We start from the raw sequence: 18,024 nt of genomic DNA on the forward strand, positions 1-18,024 counted from the left end.
GTAACTAAGAGGCAATTAAACCTAAAGTGCAGCTGCCCTCATCCTCCTGTTTAGAATAGTAGTAACCTATGCCATTTCTCTGTGCCTCTCCTAACTGGATTTCTCTCTACCCCACTCACCAATTATCATATCCTATTACATTTCCTTAATCATTCCATGTATTGTCTATCTCCCTCCCACTTCATAAGCTCTATGAAGGCAGGGTTTTTTTTTCTGTTTTGTTCATTGTTATATCTCTGGTGCCTGGAACAATGCCTGGCACATAGTGGATTGTCAATAAGCATTGGTGGAATGAATGAATAAACTATGCATCTATCTCTGAAAAGCATTTTCAAGAACACCTAGGCTGGTAGATTTGGTGGCAATTCTAAGCACTGAGTCTTCAGCAGGTTGGCCTTATGTAAACTTGCCAAGGTGGGAAATCTGCTTTGGCATATTCCCATCTCTGTTGTGCACATTATCATACCACTTCCCTGCTGCCCAGAGGGGACATAATGCGACACCCCCCACCTCCACCCCCCCAACTCCTAGCCACTCAGGTGCTCAGTGTGCTACACTTCATCTCACCTCTCTGTTCCCTGATTCACACATGCTTTGGGTTTTTGTTTTGAATATCATTTCTGAATAAATTGGTGTGCTGCCCTGGGCCATGACTGATTGTGACCAGGTACACACTTGCATTATATTATAACTCATGACTGAGGAAGCAAAGCCTCAGCTGGGGAGTCTCACTCTACTGCAGACATTTCAGGATGGTGCAGAATCCAGAGCAGAGAGACCTTTGGTAGATTGGGGTATCTTCACATCACTGTCTCTGGGCAGCTGCCTTGGTGCCAGCCTGGGCCCTCAGAGGTAAGCAGCCCACCCCTTCCTGGTTGCTTCTGTGTCTCCAGGAATTGCTGAGTTGAGAAATGGGCCGATGATAATAAGCAGTAGGCGTTGGATGGGCACTGCTTTCCCTCCAGTGAGCCTTTCAATGAAGGGCCTGAGTCTGAGATGCAGATTTCTTGAACTCTGGGTAGGTGGTGTCAGTGGGGGAGAGAAAGAAGCTCTCACCGTGCTTCCTTCTGCTCTAGTTGGTCCCGAGTGTTGCAGAAACTAACCAGGACTGAACATGACGCTCCCTAATTCAAGTCTTACGGATAAGGCGTTTGAGATCTCCACGTGCCTGAAAACCAGGGACTTGTTTTTCTGGCATGGGCTTGGTTTCTAAATAAAGCAACAGATGTTTTGTTGTTGCCTCTTTCCTTTCTGTCTGTGGCTCCTAACGTGGGTGATATTAACCAGGTGTGACAGGATTCAGGTTTTTATTTATAGCAGTGGAAAATAGTTTTCATGTCTTTGCAGAATTTTGGGCCTCTGAGGCTGTCTTTCTACAGCCTCAGCTTAAAATCGTGAAGGTTGAAAGTGCAAGAAGTTTGAAGGTTCTAAAAGTTAAAAAGCTGCTGGGCCGGCCGAGTGGCGCGGTGGTTGAGAGCTGGCTTGGGACACCAGAGGGCCCTGGTTCGGATCCCACATATGAGGGCCAGTGACACTGCCCTCCACAGCTAAGATGCTGAACAACAGCTCAACCTGGAGCTGGGCTGCCATGAGTCGCCGGCGACGGCGTGGGCTGCAGTCCCTGTGGCAGTGGATTGCCATGGGCTACCGTGTGTGGCCAGCAGCCAGCGTGAGCGGCCAGCAGCCGCAGTGAGCGGCCGTCCAGAAGCCAGCGACTGATCTGCCTCGCCAGAGAAGAGCGCAATGATGGTGCCAACTTGGGCCAGTGAAGCAACATCCTCCACAACTAGATTGAAGAACAAAACGACAGCAACTTGTCTGTTCCCCTTCCCCCAACTCCCCAGCACTGTTCCCATCCCCCCAATTCCCCAATAAAAAAATAAAATAAAATAAAAAATCTTAAAAAAAAAAATTGTATGTTTACTTGTTTGTCCATTCTGATACATGATGTCTTCCTTGAGAGCAGGAAAAGTGACTTATATATCTTTATTCCTGGTGTCTAGCATGTACATGGCACACAATATAAATATTTATTGAAAGCAGAGTGAATGAATGAATCACTCAATCAATGTACAGGTAGTAGAATTGGGAAAATATTTGGAGCTAGTTGCTACTTTGCAAAATTATCATATGGCTCCAAAGGTTTCTATTTTCCATACCTTGCTGAAGAGCCATAAAAATAAAATGTTTTTAGCTCTCTTTACCCAAGACATATAACTATTAAACTATGATTAACCCCACATGAAAAGCACGTTAGTTTTTTTTTTTAATGTCTTCCTTTTTTTTTTAATTTTATTGAAGAATTGGGGGATGGGAACAGCGCTGGGGAATTGGGGGAAGGGGAACAGACAAGTTGCTGTCTTTTTGTTCTTCAGTCTAGTTGAGGAGGACGTTGCTTCACTGGCCCAAGTTGGCAACATTATTGCGCTCTTCCCAGGCGAGTCAGATCAGTCACCGGCTTCTGGACGGCCACTCACTGTGGCCGCTGGCCGCTCACGCTGGCTGCTGGCTACATATGGTAGCCCATGGCAACCCACTGCAGCAGGGGCTGCAGCCTATGCCTTCGCCAGAGACTCACAGCAACCCAACTCCAGGTTGAGCTGTTGTTCAGCATCTTAGCCGTAGAGGGCATTGTCCCTGGCCCTCATATGTGGAATCCGAACCGGGGCCCTCTGGAGTCCCAGGCCAGCTCTTAACCAACGCGCCCCTCAGCTGGCCTGCACATTAGTTTTTGAAGCTTAACTTTTACATCTTATTCTTATATAAATTTCAGTCATAGGGATGTTCTCTTTGCTATTTCTATGCATTTACTTCAATGTCCCTTTTTCTCTTGATAAGACAAACCTAGTAATACATCTCAGAACACAAGGAGAAAAGTCAGGATCCAATATTTTTTCCCCACAGGCTACCCATGCCCATGAAATTTCCTGTCTCAGAATCATTCTATTGGTCTATGAAATATGTTCTCTCGCCTGAAACAGTGCCCCTAAGAAGGGGAAAAGCTGCCTCAAATCTCCTTAGCAAGTTGTAGAACACTGAGTAATGAGTACCTCTTCCTATCTGACCCTCAGAATGCTCCCACACTCTCTGCAAGTGCACAATCTTCTCATATTTTGTGATTTTAAGAGTTAAGGCAGAGCCATGAAGCTTTTTGAGGATTCAAACAAAATTTTATTCAATTTTCAAACCTTCATCTCCTTTATGTCTCAGTACTTGGTTATTAGTGATTTTTATCCATATTGGAGCTGCTTTATTAAGCCCCACAGAATGAGTAGCAGCATCTGGGAGGCACCAATGAAGAAGCGAAAGGGGGCATTGCGTGTCTCCCACTTTTAATCAAAAGCTAGAAATGATTAAGCTTAGTGAGGAAGGCATGTTGAAAACTGAAACAGGCAGAAAGCTAGGCCTCTTGCACCAAACAAGTGGTGAGGGCAGAGGAAAAGTTCTTGAATTAAGTTCAAAGTGCTCCTCCAGGGAACACATGAATGATAAGAAAGCAAAACAGCCTTACTGCTGATATGGAGAAAGTTTCAATGGTCTTGGTAGACGTTTTCTCTATCATTGGGTTTTGAAAGTGAAGGCAAATGCTGGAAGTGGGATATGTAATACAATGGGGCCATAGAAAGCGTTAAAACAAACAACAAATACACTATATATATATATACACACACACACACACACACATATATATATATATATATATATATATATATATATATATATATTTGATAGAAAGCCAGTATCTTCTGAGAAAAGAGAGTATCTGAAAACTGAAAGGCCCTGTAGGAATGCTTCCAACATCTCGTAATTCTTCAACCGAAATTAAAGATGGAAAGGTGAAGTTGATGATCAGTGGAAGCGGCTTTCCACACTTCGGGTCTGTGGTGTTTAATTTATGTGCTCTCGCGAGAAGCTCCTGAGTCTGGTCTGTCTAATCAGCTCCCCACGGCAGGTACTGGCGCAGTGAAGAGCTCAGCCAGCAGCTGCAGTGACGCCCTCAGCCTTCAAATCAGGTGGCGCGGTTGGACCTGCAGTTCCCAGGAGGAATCTGCAAGTGTCTGCCCTTCTGAAGCAGAGAGAACTTTAATAAGCATCTCATTAAACTAAGCACGAAGGTACTGGCTTAACTCTTGATACCATTCCCAATCTCTCTAAGCAGGAAAATCCTACCCTCCTTGGCCTGGTGGGATTGCTGATTCTATTTTAGTCCCCATATATGACACACGGTAAATAAAAAGGAATTCATTTTCTTTTTCTGATAAAAGAGGCTTTTATTCCTATGTAAAACGATCATAACTTTTAGTAAAAAATGTAAATTCAGCCTGTTTTCACTACATGCATTTGGATTTCTAGCACCTAGCAATAATTCAATTCCATGAGTTAGAAAAAGCACCCTCTTCAAGCAGACAAATTATTAAAAGGTGCCTGCATTGGACATGGCAATTAGACATAAGCAACCCTCAGATCAATTAGAAAACAGCACCCCTTCCTGTGGGCTGCCCGGTTTGTGGCCTGGCCCCACAAGCAAAGGCAGAATTCAGCCCCCACCGCTTCCTTCTGATCTACTGGCAGGGGCCCACACTGCACGATTGCTCCCGCTGTGCCTACCAGTCTGTTTCTGAGAACTCAACTTTCTCAGAAGGTCAAGAATGGGAGATGCAGGGCTGTGTAAATAAATAATATCTCTTCTCTCTACCACCACCCTGTGATGAGCACAAGTGCAAATAATAAATCACAACAACAACAATAATAATACTATACCCTGAAGAGGAGGGACAGGTGAGGGGTTGTGTCAGAGGGCTGCGGGATGAGGACGCTTCATGGGGAAAGGTACGAGGACTGGAAAACGAGAGCTCAGTGAAGGGAGGTAGCAGGAAGAGAAAGGCTGATCTAGGAGCAGTTAGACCCAAAGCTCAGCAGTGATGAATGGAGGACGGTCAGAGTCACTGGAAAGGAGGAGAGCTGGGCCTAACGACGAAGAGGGGGTAAGCTAGACAGTGAGGGCCTCAAAGGTGTGGCTGCATCCCCTTCAATCTCATAGTCCCCGTGCTCGGCATGGAGCCTGGTTTCACATACTTACTTCATTGGGTGGCTGATTAATTCATAGATTTTTTTAAGGCAATGTCAGATTGCTCTGGAGGGCTAATGGCACAGCCAAAGCAGCAGCAGGTAAGGCTGTCCCTACTCTTGACTGAGGGCTCCGTCAGTCACTTCCTCATTCACATTGCAGCCGTCATATCTGCCTGTGACGGCTGCACCTCTAGAACTCTGCCATTCAGATCTGCGATCTCAACCAGCCATTGCCCAAACTGAGTAATCGCAGAAACACCCAGGGATCATTGACCAATACAGCTCCGGGATCCCTGGGTGCTTTTGATCATCAGCCAGGTTGAGCAACCATTAAGTTAACCAACAAGAGGGAAGAGGAGAGGCAGAGACCTGGAGCACAGGGTGTGGGGGACAGTTGGGGGATTGGGGGAGTGAGGGGGAGGAGGTTGTTGACGTCAGGCTCCGAGAACATTCCCCTCTTTACACCCTCCCCCTACACTTCTCAGTTTCCAGTATCACCTAAGGTTGAGGTAACAGCAACATCTGGGCTACTTCAGGTTGGCAGGACCAGAGCATCATGTCAGCTGTCACTTTGGATTCACTCTAGGTCATCAAAGTAACTATCTGTGCAGTAAGGCAGCAGAGTGGCTCAGGACCCAGCTGCTCCTACGGCTCCAGCTTCCAGCCTCTACTACTGAAAAATACAGTTTCTGAGCCAAATCACTGTATCCCCCCACCTTCCACCTCCATCCCCTACCCACAGTGTTGTTCTTTGAAAACCCTCCTTCTTTCTACACTGCACAGCTATTATAGGGTATTTTCAGTTTACAGGGAATTATATTCCAAAAAATTCCTTTGTTGATGAGTTTTTTTGCACTCAAAATGCATTTCCCAGAAAAATAATGTCTGATTTTTAGACTCATGCATGAAGTTCTATTTAGCATATACTTACATTAATTCATATTACTCTCTCTAGTTGCTTCTCCTTTAACTGATGAATAAACCAAGGCCCCGTGAAAGCGAGCTGCCGGGGAAGTGAGTTGCCCAGCCCAAGGCTCCCAAGGAGAATGGAGTGGAGGCAGTGAAGGGCTTGGTCATTGTGTGGCAGGCACACATGGTGGCTTTGGTGGACTGGAGCTCAGTCAATAAACAGACTGAGGGTTGTGTGGATGCTGTTCTAAAGGCTTCAGAGGAAAAGGGCTAGGTGGTCAGTTGGCTTCAATGTCTAGCCAGCGTGCTGCTTGCGCAGTGTGGGGACAACCCCTCTTTCCTCACCTTTAACTCTACTTTCCCTCATATTTATTATAACAGATCATTTTACAAGCTCACTTCTGCAGGGGTTTCATTGTGTCAAACACTGGACATAATATATATACTCACAACCCTATGAAGTTGTTGTTCCCACTTTAAGGTGAGGAAAGTGAGGCACAGAGAGGTTAAATAAATAGCCCAAGGTTGCAGCTGATAGTTGATGGAGCCAGGTTCTTAACCACCACACAGTACTGCCCCTTTTATGTATAGCTGATCTGTCTTAGTCCACAGCTAAACAGCTCCCCTTAAAGATCTGGAAAACGGCTGACAAAATGCACTGTCAAGAGGTGAGATAAAAAAAGAAAACCCTTTTTCAGTGTTCCAGTATAGGGCATTCTTCTGAGGCAAGGAAGCCTAATTATGGAACTTAGAGCAAATCATTCCACTTTTTTTTTAGGTGTCAGTTTCTTCATCTATTAAAGGAAGGCACTAGATGAGAAAGTTACTTCCAGCTCTAAAATGCTCTGATTCTAATTTACATGAAAATTAGATAGGCTCTAATGACTGTCTGAATTTAAATATTGCACATACCTCTTTGTAGCCATGAAACTTCTCTAATCTTCACTTTGCTCACCTGTAAAATGGGGATAACAATCATACTTACCTCTTAGGGTTATTGAGACGATTCAATGGCAGAATAAGTGTAAAGCTGTTAGCATGGGACTTAACTTTAACTATGTAACTAGTATGTAGTATACGTTCAAGAAATGTCCCCTTTGAGGGGCAGCCGATTAGCTCAGTTGGTTAGAGCGTGGTGCTCATAACACTAAGGTTGCCGGTTTGATCCCCGCATGGGCCACTGAGCTGTGCCCTCCACAACTTAAATGAAACAACTACTTGACTTGGAGCTGATGGGTCCTAGAAAAACACACTGTTCCCCAATAAAAATTAAAAAAAAAGAAATGTCCCCTTTATCTTCATCATCATCATCACCATCACCTTATATATAGGTACTACCTATCCAGGTGCTCTAATTTTAAAGGTCTGAACACTGCAGATGCAATAAAGCGTTGGCAAATTTGCAGCCAATATATTATAACTGTCTTCTTTATACATTCAAAATTGTATTTTGATTTGAGCTGCTCTTTCAGAATTGACGTTTTAAAGACTTTGGGGAAAGTGATCTTTCAAAATCAACTCCCTTGAAATAACCTAACCCTACGTGCACCCTATGTCCATGGAAGAGGAAAGGATTCATTGGTATTTCTAGGCATGTCCCTGATCCCTATTTTCAGCTCCAGCCCCAAACAATAACATGTTTTCAGCAATGAATTAAAAGAAGGCAGGCCCCCTTCCCACTTTTTGAGAAATTCTACTATACTATTCAGTGCTCCTATTTCATGACATCTAGAAAAGGCACTGAGCTGGAAAATGGAGTCAGGAGACTCAAGTTCTAATCCTCCGGTTGTCACTAAGTGTCTCTGTGACCTTGGGCAAGTCACTTCCCCTTTATGTGTCCACTTTGCACCAGCAAAATGCTGCATCCGAACAGGACAGTCTTCATGATCCTTCCAAATTTCAGATGTTGTGGTTGACTCCTCATCAGGTGATCTCTTTGTTCTTATGACAGACTACCCTCTCTTTTCCTTCTCCCCAGCTCAGGGTGTACACAAATGCCTGAATCCATACCCAGGGCCCAGTTCATATAGCAACCACAGGCCATCAACAAGGGGAGCTGAAAGCTCTGACTTAGAGAGTCCGTAAGGATGAATAGAATTTCAGCTCTGGATAGCACAAGCTTTATTCCCCACTAAAGACATAAAAAGACCCAAAGAATGTGGATCTGATATGTGGAAATTGTCATAGCAACTCCCACCAGGGTCATACTATCACTGGAAAGCAAGCATCTGAGAATTGCATCATCTGTCTTCTGGTTATCCAGCAGGGGACTGGGTAATTGCTGCAGGAGAATGAGAGGGCAGCAGTCAACTGTCACAGCAAATGTCTTCCCTTCTTCACGGCCCACCCACACCACCTCCCCATGAGTCGAAAATACCTCAAGCTGGGCCCTCTGTAACTGGACATAACCCTCCTTTGAGGGAGGAGAGGGTGTTTCCTATTTGTTCCCTGACCCATGCCTAGTATGTAGGTGTTCAGAAAGCTGGCAGCCCCATGGGTTTATGGACAGATTCCGTGTGGTCCTGGGGACAACCTGAACACTGGAGGGGAGGAAGGCTAGGGGATATCAGCATATGTGCCCAGGGAGAAGCGGTATGGTGAACAGAGAGCAGCGATTCTGCCACAGCGATCTTTAATTTAGCTGGATATTCGACATGGAATGAGCACCTACTATGGGCCAAGTTTTTCAACAGATTGCTTCCTTCAGTCCTTGAAGTTTGTTTGAGTTTGATTCAAACTTTACAAAAGTAATTGAATTTTGGATTTGGGGGATGAAGCAAGTGGGAAAAAGCGTTTCCTCCCACCACTACTTTTATACATGAATATATTATTCTACAGTTTTCAAGTCATAAGTATGTAGAGAATTCCTGCTTTGTGCAAAACTCTGTGATCAATTGTATATTCTGGCAGAAAGCGGGAAAGGCTGCAAATACAGCCCTTCAAAAGAATTTACAATTTGATGAGCTTATTTGATGAGAGAATCAGATGAGCTCAGTAACATGGGGATGTCAGGCAGGGAAATGCTGGCTATGAAGAGGGTATCCAAATGGTCGGCCTAATATCTCAAACTGGGACTCTGCTACTGTGAATGCACTGTTTACCAGTTTGTTTCTCTTGAGTAAGTAACGTATGCACACAGTACAAATTCCAGTGGAAAACCTCTCTAGCTCCTTTTCCTCCCAGTCTTCCAGTTCCCATCCCCAAATGCAACCACATTTACAGTTTCTTGTATAGCCTTCCAGAATAGTCTGTGTATTTGCATATGTCCTTGTATTTTTGTTTTTTGTTTTTTCTTCCTTACTCAATAGCAGATCTTTCTATAGGAGCTTCTATAGAAATAGAAGTCTTTCTATAGGAGCACATATAGACTTGCCTCATTCCTTTAAATCAGGGAGGGCACACAGCAGCCTACTGGTCAAACCCGGTCTCCCCCTGTTTTTGTAAATACAGGCTGTTTGGAACATAGTCACATGAATTCATTTCTGCATCTTCCATGGCTGCTTTTGCACTACAGTGGCAGAGCTGAGTATTTGCAATAGAGAATGTATGATCTGCAAAGCTTACAATATTTACTCTAGAGCCCTTTATAGAAAAAGTTTGCTGACCCTTGCTTTAAATAACTGCTTAATATTCTACGTAGGAAGTATGGTCCTTTATTTTAATAGTCCTTTATTAAGACTTCACCAGTTATTTCTAGTTTGTTATTATTACAAATACTGCTGTAATTGATATTTTAATACATGTATCATTCTCACATGTGTGAGTATATCCAGGAGTGGGGTTACTGGGCAAAAAAATGTCATTTCGTGGATACTCATGTATGTTGGTTAGTCTGGTCCCACCAGCATCAATGATGTGAAGGAAGCTCTAAAGCCAGAAGATAAACTAATGGCAAGAATCAGTTGAGAAGCCTCTGCTGCTGGGAGATGACATGAAGAACGGCATTTTGAAGGAGCATAAACGGTGTTAGTTTTCCGCCCTGCCCTTGGAATGGGACTGTGGGAAGCTGCCAGATGGAAAGTATGTATCTCCATTCACATACATCTACTGAGGTATCGGGATTGTGGAAACCAACGCAAGGACATTCACTCCTGTTAAGGTCATTCGTTGTCCTAATTGCAAGCTCCTCCTTACCTCCCTCCCTGTTCTCACTCCCCTCAAAAAGCTGCATCAGAGCCTCGGGGGCAACTGCGTGACTGCCTGCCATCGGCACTGTGAAGATCACTGGGGTCACAGAGAGTTTGACTTTGTGTGACCAGGTTTGCTCGACTCTGACTTTGCAAGCCTAACCAGGTTTTGGTGATGGGGTGCTGGGCGCCCCGGCCTTCGGAGGCCAGTTTCAGCTCATCCTTAGGAGGGGGATGTGGAATGAACCAGCTTTGGGAAGAAAGTTGCCCCTTGGAGATTCAGAAGAATTCAGACCTTTTCTATAAAGAGAGAGAGGTAGACGCAAGAATCAGGAACAATTCAGACCTCTCCTCTTACCCACCAACACCCTGCTATGTGTCAGGTACTATGCTAAGGGTGAGCGTACAGGGACGAATAAGAGAACCTGGTTGCCTGTAAAAGGGCTCACAGCCTAGTGGAGTGAGACAGACCTGCAGTTCCCAAGTTGTGAACACCTTCTACATTTTCAAGAAAAACACAGCAATGCTTGATGTCTCATGAACACAGTACGAACAACTCACCCAAAGTACTTCACAGCTTTACCGTTGGATTGAAACATTCCTTTCGATAACGCCGTATGTTTGCAAAGCTAAGTTTGGGGCAGTTGCTGTGCTAGAAAGCAAGCAACATGCAGAACTCAACATGGAACAGCAGAGTCCAGGGCGATTCTAAGTTTGAGAAGCTGTGCAAACAAATAGTACACTCCTCCCTCTAGTAAGTGATGGTGGCTAGTTTAAGACTGAAATAAAATATGTTATTTTTTTTTCTTCCAATTTATGTGGACTGTTTTTTCAAATGACTACTAAGTTGTCAAGACAGACCTATTTATGAAGTTGTTTGTCCCTAACTCCCTAATAAATGGAACCATTGTTAGGTATTTCTTTTGGCCTATGGGCTCTATAAAAAAAAAATTAGCAAAACACTAAGAGCACTGTGAACAGAAAAAGTCTGGGAACTTCTGAGATGGACCTGAACGCGGCTCACCAGCACCGTGACCTTGGGAAAGTTAACAACTCAAGCTCAGACACTAGTTCCTCAATTATAGAATAGGGACAATAAGACTAACTACCTTGGGGGCTATTGTGAAGGTTAACTGAAATAATGCAAATAAAGAATTTAGCCCAGGGCTTGGCATACAGTAAGTGATCAATAAATATTAGCAGCATAAATCCACAGACTCCTGGGAACCATTAGAGAAGTATATTTAGCCCTAACTACGCTAACTACCTCAGCTTCAAATTCCCTTTTCAGCCTACAGCTTCTCAAATCAAATGCTATTGCCATGGTGACTGCTGTAATGTCTGTAATATCTGGTGTCCACCAAGTCATTCCGAAACCAGGAAATTAACCATCCCCCTGAGGTTTGTCACAGTGCTATGCGAATGATTTCACTGTCAGTCTTCCGTTAGGGCTTTCTTTCCTCCTTATATTAGTTCACAGATTGCTTATTCTGTTACATAAAAAATAAAGTTGTAGTAGAGCGAGTGATACTTTATGAAGAAGGAAATTTAAGACAAATTGCATCAAAATTATTCTCTAGTGTCTGAAATATGTCTGTTTCAAAACAGCTCTCTTGGCTTGACTATACTACAGTTTTTGTGGCTTGTATTTTTTAAAGACTAACTTTGGATCTAAGATCGTCTTTCCCTCCAAAAGATAAATTTATAGTAAGACTCGTGACTCCTCATTTAAAAAAAACAAACTAACAAAGAAAAAAAACCACTGTTATTTGGGATGCTACCGTGTTTCTAAAGCATCCATGACAGATGGCTATTTCCACCATTAGACAGCCTCCCTGGCCTTTCAGCAAAGCGGCTAACTTTTCTGCCAGTTCCAGATGAGTTTTTAAGAACTTATTAGGCTTATTAAATTTAAGAAAGGTAGATCAGGTTAAATAAAGAAGAGGGAAGGGGCGGCCGGTTAGCTCAGTTGGTTAGAGCGCAGGCCCATAACACAAAGGTTGCTGGTTTGATCCCCACATGGGCCACTGAGCTGTGCCCTCCACAACTAGACTGAAACAACTAATTGACTTGGAGCTGATGGGTCCTGGAAAAACACACTGTTCCCCAATAAAAAAAGAAGAAGAAGAAGAAGAAGAAGAAGAGGGGAAATCCCATACTCTAATTGTCTAGATCAGTGTTTCCCAAATTGCTGGGGAAGGGAGGCATATACATACCAGAGGAAACTGGCAATGCCTGGAGATATTTTTGATTGTCACTGTTTGGGGGGTGGGAGCAGGGAGGTGGTGCTGCTACTGGCATGTAGGAAGTAAAAGCCAGGGATGCTGCTAAACATCATACAATGCATAGGGCAGCCCTCACAACAAAGAGCAATCTGACCCAAGTACTTAAGAGCACTGGTTGCGAAACTCAGTTTGACCTTGATATTATTCCTTTTCTTCATTCAGTCACTTTTTGGTTCTTCTAATACCTCTTCTCCTGGTCTAATTGGGTTCTTTTGAAAGATTAACTTCTGAAATTAGGTAACCAGCAGCTGCAGAAAAATATCAAGTTTTTCTCCAAATCAGAGGTCCTCAATATTTCTTCTGCCCATTAGTATCGCCTGGGGAAATTTATAAATCTGTCAGTGCCTTACTCCACCTTCGGACGGATTAAATCTGAATCTCCAGGCCTGGGACCTGATCGTGGTATGTTTTGAACGTTTCCTGAATAATCCTTACGTGCAGTCGGGGTTGAGCACCATGAATCTAAATAAATAGAAAGGTTATTTTCTATATTAAATATGCATGAAGAGAAAACTCAGCTGTGGGAAGGGGAGTTAGTGATGTTGCTATCAATGTAGAAATGCTGGGGTTTTTTCCCCTAGGTCACGTTGACTATTTGAATCAAGAGCTATTTGAGATTTTTCACTCATGTGGCTTGATCACCTGAGATATTTGAGATTTTGTGGCTGATCCACGTATAGCCAAAATTTTATGTATCTATACATTTCTTAGTGTTTTCTTAATCTTTTTTTCTTTTTAATTACAAAGAAAAGAGAATCACCTAGCCCTGCTCCAGTGCTCCAAAGCTTGGCTTTCCCCTTTACTGGAGCCTGAAGAGAACAGGAATGTTTCTTCCATGGATCTCATGCACCAATTGAGCCTCGATGCCTCTCAACACCCTGAAAGGTCAAAGGAAGGGTATCCAATTTCCCCTTTCTCTGTCCCTTTCACCTCTACTCCCAGTGCCCCTAGCACATTGTGGTCGAGCAGATGGTTTTGGTGTGATGCCCCAGAGGCTTACAGATGTGAATTCTGGTGGAATAACAAGAGAACAGACTTTTTCCACTGCTGCTTTTGAACCAAACACATGGCCTGCTCCCCAACAAATAAGTAGTGCCTCACACGGCTGATTTTCAATCTTTCAAGACAGGGTCAAAATCTTTTTCAGAATAAGGGGAGAAGTAAAGGAAGTCAATAAGAAAGAACTAATTTCAACCTCACAAGAAATAAACAGTTTTAGCAGACAGTCTACTTTTCATTTCTAAGCATTAGATATTAACGCGATAAGAAAACGAAGGGTCAGCACTCAACCCTGCAGAGTAGGAGACATTTATGGCTACCTGCTGGCCCTGCCCAATGCCGTCCTGGAAGGATCCCAGATGTTTGGGGAATTAAGCCTCTTTCGCTTGATGGTTTCTAATAAACTGAAAGCGTTCTATCGAGATGGGGCCCAGGCCCATAGATGGATCCTCAGGGGTCCAAGAGTTTCCTTTTAACGGATATTTTTAATTATGCTGTCATTTCATTCTAAACAGTTTAACACTATTCTGATCTCCTGAATAACTACCTTATTTTTAAGATGCCACTCGCTGTCATTGCCTGACGTTGTGTCTTGGACTCTCAGAAAAACCACAAGTAGTATTGAGGGTCCCATTATGTGGTGCCAATTGTGGATGAAAAGGTGCCACGTACTAAACCTGACAAGCACAGAGAAGGCCAGCATGGCAGGCCCTACAAACTCAGAGACTGAAAATAACCACGTAGGGTGGTCTGAACATAGAAATTCCTAACTGAAAGCCGGTCATTGTGGTTGTCACATCCTAAGCCTATAGCTTCCTTGACAAAGGTCAATCTTTACATTAAATGAGCCTGTCTATTGTATTTTTGCATCTAAAATAACATACCTTTGGCATGTCAGAATAATCTTTTTTCTTCTGGACCCCGCAGGGCACAGCCTCAGCACCAGAGCAGGAGACCACAGAACCCCTCATTGTTATCTTGTTCCCTGAATACTACCTCTCTGTGCTGTAAATGTTAGTTATTAACATCCTGTACCCACCAATGTAAAAGAAGTATGGGTCTCTCCATTTGACTTTTTATCCAATCCCAGAGATTTCCCTGCTTTGCTTTCTCCCACCCCCTTAACCTACCAGTAATGGATTTCATATAACCCTCCTTACATCACCTCCTTTGATTCTAATGTATAAAATAAGCTGCAAAACTGCCATTCTCTGAAGCATTTTCTTCAGATCCATTGAGATTTTGCTTTTCAGCAATTGTCATCAGTTTGGTTCAAATAAACTCATTAAAATTCTCTACAGCTTTGGATGTTTCTTGTGTCGACACAATCTTACTTTTCTCCAAAATTCTATGTGAAATCAAGTGACTCGTCCATAATTTTACTCAGTACACAGTGAAAAGCATTAGTTCCCCTCATTTCCACCCTTAATTCTGTGTTCTCTGAGATCTCATTGGTATCTTACTTGCACCTTTATTATAAAACTTTGTCCTCTGTTGAAACTATCTGTTACAACCATTGTCTGTTTCTCCTCCGGTAGACTATGAGCCCCTCAGAAGCGGGGACCATGGTTGTACTTCAGTCTTCTTTGTATGTCTGGCACCTAGCAGACAGTAGGTGCTCAGCAATTGTTTGTGGAACAAACGATTTAGTAAATGAATACATTAATACAAAAACAGCTACTTTAAGCCAAAAAAATAACTTGAAGGATTTTTTTTTCTGGGAGATTTAGACATAATCAGCTAGAGCAATTTATGCATCCTTTACGTCAAAGTTGCAGTGGCAGCCGGGCACCAGAGCAGAGTCAGCCAAAAGCCACTGCACGTTTGCCCAGATATCAGCACCGGCTTTAGCAAGTGTCTTGGAGGGCAGCTGCCTCAAGGTCCACTGCCCTGTGAAGTCTTGTATGGCCTCCTGTCCCTGGGAGGAGCCTGCTGTTTAATCCTACCCAGGGAGATGCTAACTGAAGTAAAAGCTTTGCTCACTCACCTTTGGTGTCAAATGGGGATATCCTTTCCCTTCTGAACGGGTTGCATCTTGGGAGCTGCTTGCTTGCTGTATAAACAGTTTACCCCAAAGCGGGTGGCAAACATTTTCTGTAAAGGGACAGAGAGTAAATACTTTAGGCTGTGTGGGCCGTGCAAGCTCTGTCACAACTATGTAATTTGGCCATCATAGCACAACAACAACCACAGGCAACCTGTAAAGAAATGAGCATGGCTGTATTTCAGTAAAACTGGTGACACTAAAATTGGAATTGTGTATACTTTCACATGTCACAAAATATTGTTCTTCTGATTTTTTTCTTCCCCCCTTAACCATTTAAAAATTTGGAAATCATTCTTAGTCTGTGGGCCATATAAAAATAGGTGGCAGGCCTGTAGTTTGCTTATCCCTGCCCTAAACCACTATCTTCCCCTCTACCTTGTCTGTTTTCCTTCATACCTATTCCTTATACTCCAGTTAAACAATGATTTACAAATGAGGGTGTTTCTAGAAAGTAATGGGTAGTCTCATTAGTCACTTCCTGCTTGGTGTGAATGAGTAAATATCAATGCCTTTCCTCAGAAGCTGGAGAGAACATGAAGCTTGAGGATGCTCAAAAGGAAACAAGACAAAGTCAAGTTTAATCCAACAAAGGCTTGCCTACAACCTGCAAGAGAGAGTGCACTTTAATTGCTGCTCAGGTCAAGTTGAGTTTTCATTGAGAAAGAATGAACTTATTTCTCTCAGCAGGGGAAATGTTCTCATTTCAGATAAACCAAGGAAGATGTTGACGTTGTCTTGGGCCACACACTTTTATGCATGACTTGCGGACCTCAAATTCAGTGATGCCTGTAAGGGGTTGGTGTGGGCATAGCCATGGGGGAAAGAGAACTCATAACTGATATGATCTGCTGTTGTGCCAGTCTGCACAGAATTAGAAGATGGATTATGGTGGATTTGTTTTCCTTTAGGAATTAGGGCTGGCACTGGCTTAGCGTCAGTGCAGCCGAGGTATTAACTGAAATGCATTTCTATCTCAATGGCCATGTCCCGTTTAGCTACGGTGACTTTGGGGTGACTTCCCAAGCAATCTCATCAGTATGCGTTAGCAGGTTAAGGCCAACTTTCATGTCAGAACTGTAGGCAAGGAGAAATAAAATGCACCATATCAGTCCTCCGGGTGCAGAAAATGAAGCTGAACTGTGTGACAATCACGCTAATGAATATTGGTTCAACTCTCAAATGAACCTCCATTAGTCCACTAGTTCAGGAAGAGTCAAAGCGATAGAAAACATTCAAGACAAGGCAAAAATGTGCCACTGTTGCTGGCCATGCACTGTGCTGCCGGGCTGTCTTGATTTGCCCTTAGATATCATTTGAAGTCCTCTCCTTGTCTCCTTACCGAGCTGATAAACTTACTAAGCTCTGTCGGAGCCAATATGCGCATGTGCACTGAGGATGGCTCCCTTGCATGGCCCTCCCCTTCACTGAGAAGTCACCTACCTCGGGAGCCTCAGCTGCCTTATCTGCAAAATGGGGCTTAGAGTCCAGATCCCAGAATAGCTGTAAGGATTACATGAGATAACACATGTCAGGATGTCTCACAAACTCTACAAATATCAACTTTTGTTTTACCTTCTCTTTTTGCCTAGAACCCAAACAGAAATATGAACTATTCAGTTGCCTGCACTGTGGGGTGAACTGCTGAGTCCGTTACCCAGGGAAGAATTGTTCACTGGTGGTCTTCTTGCCTCTTGCCCCCATCAATATGCACTTACCCAAAGGATGTAGACACTGGGGCAGGAGACATTTGATTTACAGGAACATGAATTTCTTAAAGGGTCATGATTAAAGATATGTTTTCTGAGGCAATTCAATTTGTTGATAGCCCCTCATTTTTACCTGTGCCATCTCTGCCAAGCAAGCCAATTCTGAACAGATCACCTGTCCTTCTATCCTTCAAGCACACACAGCAAATCCTCAGCACATTACCATGGAAATTAAGCACTACACACAGAATCAGCCTGACATAGAGATAGCTAGGTGGTCACCCATATTCTGTGGTGTAGGAGTGCTTCTGAGGTTTCTCTGCTATGAAATACCTCCCTCCGAACTTAGGATGTAACCCAAAATGTCACTGTTATGGAGTTGTTCCTTAAAACTATATATAAAATTGCACTTTTTCGAAAACAAATATTTCTTAGAAAGGTGATATTTTGCTACCACAAGGCATTCACAACTTTGTGAAAATTTCTTTCATATTTTTTTCTAAAGCAGGCAGCCAGGGGCTTCTTGAAGCTAGCAGAATGGGGGGGCGGGGAGGTGGGGGCACAGAGGTTAGGTTAGGATATATCAAAGGAAAGGAGGAGAGTACCAGAAGGGCCCACCATCCACATCTCTCTTCAAGTTTTATTTCAGACTATCACTACATAGCCACATTCTCTTTAAACAAATACTTATTGAGTAGCTTCTCTAAATCAGGATTCTTGGTTGTAAACAACACATCAACAAGATGTACCCTGCTGAGAGCTGCATGCTTGCCCCACCGTAAGCTCATTTTAGACAAGTGAGCCACCTTTGATTCTCATCGGTCTCAATCTGTCCTCTAGCTTCCCATCTGGACAGGAGCTGAAAATGTGAGACAGAGGGG

This window comes from Hipposideros armiger, unplaced genomic scaffold (assembly GCF_001890085.2).
Source record: "Hipposideros armiger isolate ML-2016 unplaced genomic scaffold, ASM189008v1 scaffold_130, whole genome shotgun sequence".
Classification (NCBI taxonomy): domain Eukaryota; kingdom Metazoa; phylum Chordata; class Mammalia; order Chiroptera; family Hipposideridae; genus Hipposideros; species Hipposideros armiger.